This window comes from Capsicum annuum, chromosome 4, assembly GCF_002878395.1.
Source record: "Capsicum annuum cultivar UCD-10X-F1 chromosome 4, UCD10Xv1.1, whole genome shotgun sequence".
In the NCBI taxonomy this organism is placed as follows: Eukaryota; Viridiplantae; Streptophyta; class Magnoliopsida; order Solanales; family Solanaceae; genus Capsicum; species Capsicum annuum.
In genome coordinates, this window is record NC_061114.1 from 101,018,834 (window position 1) to 101,033,749 (window position 14,916).

Below are 14,916 nucleotides of genomic sequence, written 5' to 3' on the forward strand. Positions count from 1 at the left end.
CAACTCCTTACTCAGACAGTTCAGTTAGTTAGAGACTTTCTAGACTATCATGTTTCAGACTTCAGTATTTTCAGTTTTGTTTTGGATATTCTATTACTCCACACAGATGTTATATCATTTTAATTATGTTCAGTATTGAACCTTATGGCCTATCAGTTTATGTTTCCGCATTATAAAGTATTTTATGCAGTTTATAGGTACATATATCAGTCATGGATTAGCTTGTGGTCCTTCTGGGTCATGAGCACCGTGTAGCATTCCAGGTACCGAATTTGGGGCATTACACTAACAGTCAATTAGCGCACACAAACTTTAATTTACAACCGTACTCACTGGCAATGATGCCATTTTTGATAATGCTCAAACTACACCTCTCTTGAGAGAATGTAAGCGATCGTTGTTAATATATATCCCAACTAGGTTGGGGTCGAATCCCACAGGGAATATGATGTGAAATCTGAGTTATCTGCGGGTTAATCAATTGATATTTTGCAGTTTCCTGTGAATGGGGGTTTTTGGAAAGTTAGCAAATAATTACTTCTCAATTCATTGTTTGAAATCAATATGATAAGGAAAACCAAAGTTATGTTCACTATGGGTGTTGAGATTTGGCAGACGCTAGTAACGATTCAAGATTCTTGTGGTAGGTAGGAACAACAAACTATCCTTGTCGAAGTTATGTCTAAATGTTTATCAACCTATTTAGACATTTAACCACCTAATTCTCTTGAACTTAGGAAATTTATATTTTATAACAAGATGTTTTCTCAAGTTAATTAATCTTGTTACCGCAGTAATTATTAAATGGAAGTTTAATGCTTCCGAGTCCCTGTTGATAATTCGCTTCTTACTAGGGTTGATTTCTTATCTCAAGCAAATCAACAATAAGTGAGGCCTATTGTTTGCAAAAAATAGTCAGCATGTAAAATAATGGAATTAACAAGAAGTTCCTACCAACATTAGAATCTTGAACACTTAGTTACGTCACAAACCCAAACCCATAAATTCCACAACTCGGGTTAAGGAAATTTAGCTACTCATAATAAAATAAGCAAGACAACAAGTTGACTTCATACTTAGATAGATGATCTTACAGCAAGATGAATAGCAACAAGTGTTTCTCAGATTTGATCTAGTAGAAAATCCCAAAAACAATGGTAATAATCTCTCCAAAAAAAATTGTCTTGTTAAAGTCTGAGAACTAGAGAGAAAAATGCTTAAAATGTCAGTTCCCCCAGGATTAGAAAACCCTAACATATAATTTAAATACTTCAGCCTAATTATGGAAAAAAATCATAGATCACAGTATTTTCTCAGATAGGCGACGACATGTGTGACGGCTTATCAGGAGTCTGACGGCTTATTAGGAATGTCGTCAGCTCCTCTTCACTTTTGATAATCTGTTCCTTTGGCTGACGATGAGGCTTAACGGCTTGTCAGACATGTGATGACTTATCAGAGATGTCGTCACTTCTTTACTTCAAACTCCATTCTCTGCCTAAGCCTAACGACGAGCCTGATGGCTTATCACACTTCTGACGGCCTATCACAGATGTCATCACTGATTTCAGCTAAAGTCCATTCTCTGTCTAAGCCTGACGACAACTCTGATAGCTTATCACAAAGCTGACAACTTATTAGACAAGTTGTCAGCTATACTTCCTTCTCTACTTGCTCAGCAATCAACTTTTTTACTCCCATTATTGCTGATTCTCTTGTATCTCTACTTTTACTGCAATATCAAAGAGAAAACAATCAAAAATGAAAAAAGTTGCTTAAGACTTTGCAATTATTCTCAATTAAAATCCTTAAATATGTTAGCATCTGCTCACACATCACGTAGGGACTTAGGGGTTTTAGGGTGGGAAATATCTAAATACCCTTAGCTTAAAAGCTGAGAACTAACTCGCAGGAGGGTACGGCCCATCCCCTTAAACTGTACCTCTGGGTAGGAGTGGTAACCTTATCTTGTACCCTAGGCCTCAACATGGACCTCCAAATTGACAAACATACCACCATACTAGGCTAACTCATACCCTAAGGTACGATGAGTGCCCTACAGCTCATACCCTAGGAAAAAAACACTAGGTCAAGATTAAGGAATCATACAACTTGGTAACCTAGCACTCTTACCCTAACATACGACTAGTAAGGTATTCAATAATAACACGGAAAGAATAAAACCAATTTACACTGTCTAGCATATGAGAAAGGGGGCCACAACCGTACCATAGTATATGAGAAATATGCTCAATCGTACCATGTCCAGAAACTCAAACTTGGGAAATTTTCTAAAGATGCAAAGCCAAGGTGTCTCAATTCTCCTCCACTTAGATCATTCGTCCTCGAATGACGAGTAAGGCAAGCACAAGAATGATTTAACATATCATTACATGTCAAACCAACCTTTTACCAAGTTAGAAAACAAAGACATATGACAGAGATAAGAAGATCAACACATACCTCAAGCACGAGTTTTCAAAACAGAAAACAAATGTGGATACTTGAACTTCATGTCCTCTTCCGCCTCCCAAGTAGCTTCCTCATACTTTTGGTTCCTCCATAGAACCTTCATCGAAGCCACTTCTTTTGTTTGCAATAGGCTAACTTGTTGATCTAAGATCCTCATCGAGACCTCCTCATAGGACAGAGTTCCAAATACCAACATCCTCTAAGGGAGCAACCAACGAAAGATAACCTATACATTTCTGCAACATAGAGACATGGAAAACCGGATGAAAGGAGCTCAAACTAGAAGGTAACTCCAACTCATAGGAAACATTACCAATCCTCTTTAAAATCAAATATGGACCAACATACCAGGGACTAAGCTTCCCCATCTTACCAAACCATATCACGCCCTTTAGGGGATATACCTTCAAGAATACCCAATCACCAATATTAAACTCCAAATCCATATACCTCACATCCACATTGGACTTTTGGCGACTTTGAGCGGCTTTCAACCTGTCATGAATCACCTTCTCCTTCTCCAAGGCTTGATGAACCAAATTAGGCCCAAGCAACTTACCCTCATAGACTTCATACCACCCAATCGGAGAACGACATCTCTTAATATACAACGCCTCAAAAGGATCCATACCAATGCTAGAATGGTAACTATTGTTATAGGCAAACTCAATCAAAGGCAAAAGGTCATACCAATTTCTACCATAATCAATCACACATGCATGGAGCATATCTTCCAATGTCTGAATGGTACTCTTTGCTTGTCCATCCGACTGCAGAGGAAAGCGATACTAAGGTATACTTTAGTTCCCAAACCTTTCTGGAATGACTTCCAAAAATGAGATGAGAATGGAGTACCACGATCCAAGATGATAGAAATTGGAGCACTATACAACTTCATAGTTTCTGCAAGGTACAACTTAGAATAATCCACTATCAAATAACTAGTCCTCACTGGCAAGAAGTGAGTGGACTTGGTTATTCTATCCATAATTACCCATACAGAATCACATTAATTTCAAAACTGAGAAAGATCAGTAATGAAATTCATATTAATTACCTTTGACTTTCATTCAGGCAACTCAATCTCTTGGTACAAACCTTCAGACCTCATGTGCTCAACTTTCACTTGTTGACACACCATAAACTTAGCCACATAGCTTGTCACCTCTGGTTTCATATTACTCCACCAATAGAACTACTTAATATCATGATACATCTTCATAGAATCGGGATGAATAGAATACCAAGATCCATGAGCCTCGGCCATAATCCTTTCCCTCAATCCATCGACGTCGAGAACAAACAACCTACCTTGGTACCTCAAGATACCATTACCACCAATCACAAGACTAACAACCTCTTATTGACCCACATTACTCTTAATCTTCATCAATCGGGATCTAATATTTGATTTTTCTTTACCTCAACAACAAGGGACGACTGAGATACCTGATGCACAAATAAACCACCATTCTTAGAGTCCATGAAATAAACTCCAAAATTTGATAAATGGTGAATGTCCTTCACCAACTCCCACTTATCCTCATCGACATGAGCTAAACTCCCCATAGATAACCAGCTAAGAGCATCAGCAACTACGTTAGCTTTACTTAGATGGTAATGGAGACTTATATTATAGTCCTTCAGTAACTCAAGCTATCTTCTTTGTCTATGAGTCAACTCATTCTGAGTAAACACATACTGAAGGATCTTATGATTGGACAAGATGTCAACATAAACCCCATAGATATAGTATCACCAAATCTTCAATGCAAACACCACGTCAAACAAATCCAAGTCATGGGTAGGGTAGTTCTTCTCATGAAGATTAAATTGCCTAGAATCATAGGCCATCACCCTACCATGTTGCATCAACACATAACCAATCGCAACATGAGAAGCATCACAATACACTACGAAACCATCATTACCCTTGAGCAATGTAAGAACTGGAACCAAAGTTAATTTATCTTTCAAATTCTCAAAACTACCCTCACACACATTCGACTACAAAAACTTGACCTTCTTCTAGGTCAACTTAGTCAATGAAGCAGCTATCATAAAAAAACTTTCCACAAATATCCTATAGTAACCGGCTAGACCTAAGAAGTTCTGAATATCAGTTGGAGTCACAGGTCTATGCTACTTCTTAACCGCCGCAACCTTTTGTACCACCATGATCCCTTCACTAGAGATAACATGACCAAGAAAAGTTACAACCTTTAACTAAAACTCACACATGGAGAACTTGGCATACAAACGGTGATCTTTCAAGGTTTGTAACACAGCATGGAGGTGATCGACATAATCTACCTCACTCTTAGAATAGACCAAGATGTCATTATTGAAGACAATGACAAACAAGACCAGGAATAAATGGAAGACCCTATTCATCATATCCATAAATATCATTGGATCATAGTCAGCCCAAAAAACATAACTAGGAACTCATAGTGACCATATCGAGTCCTGAAGGAAGTCTTAGGGATATCTACTTCCCTAATCTTAAGATGATAATAACCCGACCTAAGATTAATCTTAGAGAAATACTTTGCACCTTGAAGCTGATCAAACAAATCATCGATCCTAGGAAGAGAATACTTATTCTTTATAGTCACCTTGTTAAAATGATGATAATTAATGAACATTCAAAAGAAACCATCCTTCTTGCGCATAAAAAACACAGGGGCACCCCAAGGAGACACGCTAGGATGGATAAAACCTTTATCTAAGAGATCCTTAAATTTTTCCATAAGCTCTTCCAACTCTGTCGAAGCCATTATATAAGGAGGGATAAAAATTGGACTAGTGTCCGAAACAAGATCAATTCAAAAATCAATTTCCCTATCGGGAGGAATACCAGGAAGGTCATCAGGAAAGACCTTGAGAAACTCATTAACCATGGGAATGGATTCTAGAGAAGGGCCTTCCAAGTTAGAATCTTTAACTCTGACCAAATGATACAAACACCATTTAGAAATCAACTTTCGAGCTCTAAGATATGAGATAAACCTCCCCTTAGGCACTAAAGAGCCCCCTTTATATAAAGTGACTGTTTATTAGGAAATTTAAACATGACCTTACGGGTCCAAAATCTAAGAAAGCATAGCACAAGTGAAACCAGTACCCCCTGGATGTCATATGACGCTTACAGCCCCAAAGGATCACAAGTTAACCTATTAGCTGGTACCTGCTATGAGCACTGAATTAAATAACAAAGACATATGCAAAACTTTAACTAGAAATGCCATAAGGTTTTTAACAACTAAAAATTAGTATTTAATTATAGTTTAACACGTCTGAAACATATTGTCAATACTGACCAAGAAACTGATAATACGACTGAAAATTGACTATCTATCTGTACTAGTCTGAAAGCCTCTAAATAGACAGACTGTGAAGTTGATAGGACATATCCCCGACTAACACTGGTTGACTACTAAACTAAAAAGAAATACTGACATAAACATCATTAGTCCTCAGAGTAAGAGGACTCACCAATTCTACTGTTGCTGATTCACTGGGATGTCTAAGTGCAGTCAGGAACCTGAGCATCCGAACCTATGATATGAGACATCATAGCATAAGAAACAAGTATGCAGTTAGTACTTTGAATGTACGGGTATGTTAAATGAGTTTAGGCTAATATGCATGGGTTTATAAACATGAATGATACATGACTAAATAAATAGTATGAGATGACTGATACAATAGTATACGTGAAAGCTGTAATATCTGAGGATTCATGACCAAGCATATAACATGATACTAAAATAATCTATAAACTAAAGTACTAAAATACTGCTATTGAATAACGAATAATTATATGCTATGGTAAGGAAAATCTAAAATTGTACTCTGTACTGAATACTGAACTGAGACTGTAAAAGCTAACTATAACTGATATGCCCTAATGTACTATCAGGGTCCGACCTTTAACCCCAATTGGAAGAGAGTTAGTACCGTACCATGGGTAGTAACAATGGCTGGGTGGATCCACTAACTGATGTCCCAAAGGACCTGGGTGTCAAGACTAAACTGACGGGTAACCTTTGAGAGGTAGTTAAGCCTAAACTAACGGGTGACTCCTCATATCCTAACTATCTACGTAGTTCTGGAATTAAGGTACTGCTATTAACAACTCTACCAAACTGATGGGGATGTCGTTATCTCTACATTCACTCGGTTCTAAATCCTACTCCCAACTAAAAGACACTAAATACTGGTTGAACTAAGTTTAGTTGTTTATAGTGACTGACTGTACTGAAAATGCTTATAACTATCCTAGACCATTCCGTAGTTACTGAAGATTAGATAAACAGATAGACTTTGGGTATTCAAAACCCCCGGGACTCGATAGTAATAACAACAAGACCGTACAAAACTTTAAGGACATGATAAGTAACCATTATTCAAAACTCATTGCTTTGGGTATTTTTTCAAACACTTGTAATTCAAGGTTTAAACGTGGGAATAGTTTTAAAACATGTAGTAATATCATGATTTTGATACTAAATCACAATTTAAGGTACAAACAAACGAGTAAGCATCATTCAAATGTGTAGGGTTTAATTCAACAACAAATAATGTATAAACATAATCTAAAATCAAAATTCGTGGGGAATTCATGGTTAAAATTCATGATAACATATAAAAATCATTCTTTTAATCTTGAAATTGGGTTTTCAGACTCCATGGGTGAAAGGAACCCATGAATGAACATCTAACAAAACTTAATTGAAGAATTCTTGAAGGTTCTTAGTGGTTTTCTTGAACTTGAGCTTGAAAGGGTTTGTTCTTGAAAGAGAATGGTTTTAAATTGAGAGAATTTGAATAAAAGATGACCAAATGTGCTTCTGGGGGATTTATCACGTGTTTTTCATATATTGGGGCCATAGAAAAAGACCAAACTATCCTTGGTAAATTAAAAATTTCAACTGAATCCTGATTTTGAGGCTTAACGTTGAGCGGTATTAGTTCCACCGCTATAGGCACCGCCGAGCAAGGTAATAGCGGTGACCTACTATTTTGGAGAGTCCCAATTTTGAGGCTTACCGCCGAGTGGTATAATCAAGATGACCTACTGTTTCACACAAAAATTCTATAACTTTTCACTCAGGTATCGAATTTACGCAAAATTGGTATCGTCGAAAAGCTGATTCGATTATCTACAATTTGGTGGGTCTTAATTTGACAAATTCTACATATAAATCATTTTATACTCATTCAAAGATGACCCTTATTAAATTAACACCAAGACTTGGTCGATTTAAAAGCTCTTAGCTCGCATTACTCTAAGTGACTCTTATGAACATATTTTACACTTCATAAGCTCTCTTATTACTAGGCTAATGATTATAAGACATGCATCCAAATATGAATTAAGAGATTAAAGGTTTTCACACATATGAGCAATGGTTCATTTTCTAGCTTAGAGCGTAAAAGGTATTACAATATCTCCATCTTGGGAACATTCGTCCTCGAATGAGATTCGCTAGACTGAGAATACTATAGGTTTTAGATTACGTATTAAATTTCACATGACTCAAAACATGACTGCATGACTAAACTAATCTGTGCATGCATGAATTATCATGAAATTGACTATATAAAGCTAGATCTGAGAATGGAAAAGAGGAAATCTAGGGAAACTTGCTACCTTAAACTGAGTCTAAACTTGCGGAGAAAAGATGAGGGTACTTGGCTCACATATCTACTTCTGCTTCCCAAGTGGAACCCTCGACGGACTGATTTTGCCAAAAAACTTTGTCCAAGGGAACTTCTTTGTTAATTAGTCTACGAATCTGGTGATCAAGAATCTTAACCAGAAGTTCTTCGTATGAAAGACCATCTCAAATATCTGAGCCTTCTAGAGGTACTACAATAGCTGGATCACCAATGCACTTCTTTAACATAGAAACATGAAACACTGGATGAACAAATGTCAAGTTTGCGGGCAATTCAAGCTCATATGCTACCTTTCCAACATGACTTAAGATTCTGTAAGGGCCAACATACCGGGGACTGAGATTCTCCTTTTTGCCGAACCTCTTTACTCCTTTCATGGGAGAGATTCTTAAATATACAAAATTGCCAATCTCAAATCTGGGATCTTGTCTCCTTACATCTGCATAAGATTTCTGTCAGCTTTGGGCTGTCTTAAGCCTCTCTCTGATCAACTGAACTTTCTTCAATGCATCATATACTAACTCAAGACCTATCAAAGAAGTCTCATCTACCTTAAACTAACCAATTTGAGATCTATATCTCCTCCCATATAGAGCCTCAAATGGAGCCATCTAGATACTGGAATGATAGTTGTTGTTGTAGGCAAACTCAATTAATGGCAAATGATCATCCCAACTACCCTTAAAATCAATAACACATGCTCTATATATGTCCTCTAGGGTATAAATAGTTCTCTCTACCTAACCATATATTTGAGGGTGAAAGGTTGTATTGAGGTGAACTTGGGTACCAAGAACTTTCTGAAAAGCTTTCCAAAAATAAAAGGTAAACTGAGTACCTCTATAAGAAATGATGGACAACAAAACTCCGTACAACCTAACCAACTCTCTAATATAAATCTTGGCATAATCCTCGGCTAAATAAGAAGTATGGATTGGCAAGAAATGGGTTGATTTGGTCATCCTATCCATAATGACCTAAATTGAATTATTCTACGACGAGTACAGGGCAAACCCACTACAAAGTCCATGTTCACATCTTCCTACTTCCAAGTGGGAATACTGAACTCCTGCATAGGACCATTAAGCTTTTGGTGGTCAATCTTAACATGCTGACAAATAGAGCGCTTAGCCACAAACTCCGCAATATTATTTTTTATACCGCTCCACCAATAGATTTCCTGCAAGTCACGATACATCTTAGTAGCTCCTGGGTGAATGGAATAATGCGCATCATGTACTTCTGTAAGAATTCTCTACCTCAAGTCATCTACACATAGCACATATAGTCTTCCCTAATAATGCAACACACCATCTCTCCCTTGGGAGAAAACTTCTACTTTCTAATCTCTGACTGACTCCTTCAACTTAACCAGACTGGGATCCCTATCATGCTTTTCTTTCACTTCGGCAACCAAAGAAGATTCCAAACTATTCCAAACCCAAACACTACCCTCAGCTGAATCAACCAAACAAACACCTAATCTGGAAAGCTGATAAACTTCCCTAACTACCTTCTTCTTATCATCCTTAACATGTGCAACATACCCATAGACAATATACTTAGGGCATTCGCCACCACATTGGCCTTGCCCAAATGATACAAAACACTTATATCATAGTCCTTCAATAATTCTAACCTTCTCTGGCAAAAATTCAAATATTTCTACAAGAATACATTCTGCAAAGTTTTGTGTTCTATGAATACATCTATATGTACCCCATATAGATAATGCCTCCAAATTTTCAAGGCAAAAATAATACTGCTAACTCAAGATCATGGGTAGGATAATTCTTCTCATGGGGCTTAGGATGGCTAGAGGCATAGGCTATGACCTTTCCTCTTTGCATAAGAATACAACCCAAAACAACTCTAAAAGAATCACAGTAAACAACAAACCCATCTGCACCATCTGGCAGGGTCAAAACTGGGGCTGAGGTGAGTCGAGTCTTTAACTCCTAAAAACTCTTCTCTCAAGAATCTGACCACTAAAACATGACTTTCTTCTGGGTCAATGTAGACATGGGGGATGCAATAGATGAAAACCCTTCAACAAACCATCGATAATATCCAGCCAAACCCAAGAAACTCCTGATATCTAATGGAGAAATGGGACTGGGCCAGTTTCTTACAGCTTTAGTATTTTGGGGGTCAACTCTAATGCCATCACAAAAAATAATATGGTCAAGGAAAGCTACTGATCTTACAAAAAATTTTCACTTGATGAATTTGATGAACAATTGATGGGCTCTAAGAGTCTGTAATACTATTCTAAGGTGGTCTGCATGATCATTTTTGTTACAGGAATAACAAGAATATCATCAATAAAGACTATGACAAATATGTCAAGGTACAACTTAAACACTCTATTTATCAAGTCCATGAAACCTATCGAAGCATTGATAAGACTGAAAGACATGACTAAGAATTCAAAGTGACCATACCGAGTTCTAAAAGCTATTTTTGGAATGTCACATTCACTAATTCTGAGCTGATGATAGCCGAAATTGAAGTTTATCATAGAGAAGTAACTGGCACCCTAAGGTTGATTGAACAAGTCATCAATTCTTGGGAGTGGATATTTATTATTGAAGGTGACTTTGTTCAACAAACAGTAATCCATGAACATCCTGAGACAATCGTCTTTCTTACGCACAAAAAGAACTGGTGCATCCCATGGGGAACACTAGGCCTAATGAATCCATTATCTAAGAGGTCTTTCAGTTGTTTCTTGAATTCTTTAAGTTTGACTAGAGATATTCGATATGGAGAAATAGAGTTAGGCTGGGTATCTGTAAGAAGGTCTATTCAGAAGTCAATTTCTCTTTTGGGAGGAACTCCGAGAAGGTCTTTAGAGAACACATCAAGAAATTCCCTTACTACAGACACTGACTCAAGACTTAGAGTTTCAAAACTAGAGTCTTTGACTCTCACAAGATGGTAGACACACCTCTTGGATATCATTTTTCTCGCTTTTAGGTACGAAACAAGTTGACCCCTAAGTGTTGTGGTACTACCCCTCCATTCAAGAATTGGTTTATTTATAAACTGTAAGTGAATAATTCTATTTCTACAATCTACTAAAGCATAGCATGAATAAAGCCAATATATGCCGACAATGATGTCAAAATCCATCATCTCTAGTTCTACAAGGTCTAATGATATAACTTTCTGAGACACTATAACTGGGCAGTTCCTATATATCCGTCGGGCTATGATAGACTTACCTATTAGGGTGGATACTAAGAAAGGATTTGTTAAGGTTTTGGGACTAACTTTGAAGTCGACAGCTATATAAGGAGTTACAAAAGAAAGAGAAACTCCTGAATCCAGCAAAGAATAAATATGTAAATGAAAGACCTATAACGTACCGATAACCACATCAAGAGAACTTTCCTAATCCTTTTAGGACTGCAATGCATAAAGCCTCTTCAAACGCTGACTCCGCTGGTAGTACTTGAAGAGGCACCTTAGTGAGTTGGGCGACCAGCTGGTGCTGATGACAAATAAGACTAGCCCTGATGGCGCAGATCTCTACCCTTTTGCGCCACCATCCGACACTCCTAAATCCTATGGCCTAGCTTGATGCACCCAAAATACATGTTGCTACCTTCCTTGCATTCCCTTTGATGATTTCTACCATATTTCTGGCAAACAAGATTCGTACGACCGCTGTTAACGTAACCCTAGGACTTAGATCCTGGAGCCCTATCCTGACTATTATTTCTAAATTTGGGCATTGGTGCATTAGCCGAAGATAGAGCTGGGATGGAAGATTTTTGATAAAATTGAGGACGGTTACCACCCTCTGACTTTGTTTGAGTAAAATTAAAGCTACTTGTTCTAGCCTTTTTGTTATCCCTCTCTCTCCCCTTAGCATTCTCTTCTTTAATCTACTGAGCATGGACCATCAACCTAGACAAGTCCATCTCCTTAATCATCATTGTGGTCCTATACTTTTTTACCCTACTATCAGATACCTTAGATACAAACTTTCTTATCCTAGACCTGTTATCAACCACTACATAAGGAGCATACCTGGATGGCTGAGTAAACTTAAGAGAATACTCCTTCACATTCATGTTGCCCTACTTCAAGTTAATAAGCTCTAACACCTTAGCTTCCCTCAGTTCCAAAGAGAAAATCTATCTAAGAAGGCTGTATCAAATTCCTCCCATTCGATAGGCCCTACATCGGCGCCCCTATCCTCTTTCTACTGCTTAAACCAGGTGTGAGATACATCCTACAATTGGTAAGCATCCAATTCAAAACTTTTTCTAGAAGTCACACACATAATGTTTGTTACTTTTTGAATATGTTAAGGAATTCTTGAGGATCCTAGTCAGACTTGGTTCCCAGAAATAAAGGAGAATTCATTTGAGTGAAGTCCCGGATCCTAGCTGTGGTAGTATTTGACACTGGGATGGCAACCGGCTTATTATTCTGGTCTATTATAGAGTGAGTCAAAGTAGTGAATACAACCCTAAACTCGGCATGTGAAATATGCTCATTCAGGGGATCTTTCTGAACGGGTGGAGGTGCTGATTGGTTTTCGTTTCTTCTTCCGTTAGTCATTCTGGGAGGCATGTTTTGTAAACAGAAGGAAGATTGAGTTAGACAGAGAGTTTAATTTAGGCCCATGCTCATTCGCACGACATGAATACTAGAAGAAGAGAAAATTTTCCTAAAACATCTTGTAGACTCTTATCCATAAGTGTGGTGTGCTTCACACAAATGTACAACACTCTACACAATGTGGATTTCAGACTCCCTAGTACACCTTAAAACCATAGGGTCTGATACCAAGTTTGTAACTCCCTGAAAGTACACCCTGGTCACCACATGGGCTTACAGCCCCAAAGGCCACAAGCTAACCCATAAGCTGGTACCTACTATGAGCACTGAATAAAATAACAAAGACATGTGCAGAACTTTAACTAGAAATTTCATAAGACTTTTAACAACTAAAAATAAATACTAAATCATAGTTTAACACGTTTGAAACATACTATCAATACTGATAAAGCAACTGATAATACGATTGAAAACTGACTATCTATCTGTACTAGTCTGAAAGACTATAAATAGGCTTACTGTGGAGTTGATGGGATAAGTCCCCAACTAACTCCGGCTGACTACTAAATTGAAAAAAATGCTGACATAAACATCATTGGTCCTTGAAGTAAGAGAACTCACCAATGCTATTGCTGCTGATGCACAGGGATGTCTAAGTGCGGTCAAGAACCTGCGCATCCGAACCTATGATAGGAGACATTATAGCGCAAGAAATAAGTATGCGGTTCATACTTTGAATGTATTGGTATTATAAATAAGGTTAAGTTCATATGCATGGATTTATGAGCATTAATAATACATGACTAAATAAATAACATGAGACAACTAATGTAATAGTATACGAGGAAGCTGTAAAATTTGAGGAATCATGACCAAGCATATAACATGATACTGAAATAATCTATAAACTCAAGAGCTAAAATATTAATATTGAATAACAGATACTGTATGATATGGTCAAGCAAATCTGAAATTGAACTCTGTACTAAATACTGAACTGAGACTATGGAAGCTAACTATAACCGATATGCCCCAATGTACTATCAGGGTCCAACTTGTAACCCCAGTTGGAAGAGATTTAGTATCATGTCACGTATACTAACAATGGCTAGGTGGATCCACTAACTGATGTCCCAAAGGACCAGGGTGTTAAGACTAAACTGGCGGGTAATCCCTGAGAGGAAGTCAAGCCTAAACTGATGGGTGACTTTTTATATCCTACACTGGCTATGTAGTTCTAAAATACAAAGACTTTAACTAACGAACTCTCTAACTGATGGGGAAGCCATCATCCCTGTATTCACTCAGTGCCAAATCCTACTCCCAACTTAAAGACACTGAATACTGGACTGAACTAAGTTTAGCAATTTATGGTAACTGACTGAACTGAAAATGCTCATAACCATCCTAAACCATTCTGTAGTTACTGAAGACTAGATAAGCAGCTAGATTTTGGGTATTCAAAACCCCCAGGACTCGATAGTAATAACAACAAGATCGTACAAAACCTTAAGGACATGATAAGTAACTATTATTCAAAACTCATTTCTTTGGTCATTTTATCAAACACTTGCAATTCATGGTTTAAACATGGGAATAGTTTTAAAACATACAGTAATATCATAATTTCAATACTAAATCGCAATTTAAACCAATAAGTAAGCATCATTCAAACATGTAGGGTTTAACTTCAACAATAAATCATGTAAAAACATAATATAAAATCAAAATTCATGGGGAATTCATGGTTAAAATTCATGATAACATGTAAAAATCATTCTTTTAAACTTGAAATTGGGTTCTTGGATTCAACGTGTGAAAGGAACCCATGAATGAACATCTAACATACCTTAATTGAAGAATTCCTAAAGGTTCTTGGTGGTTTTCTTGAACATAAGCTTGAATCTTTGAAGGGCTAGGGTTGCTCTTGAGAGAGAACAGTTTTAAATTGAGAGAATTTGAATAAAAGATGACCAAATATGCTTTGAGGGCCTTTAACCCATGTTTTTCACGGATTGGGGTCATGGAAAAATACCAAACTATCCTTGGGAAATTAAAAATTTCAGCTGAATCCCGATTTTGAGGCTTACCGCTGAGCGATATAGGTTCCACTGCTATAGGCACAGCTGAGTAGGGTAATAGCAGTGACCTACTATCTTGGAAAATCCCTATTTTGAGTCT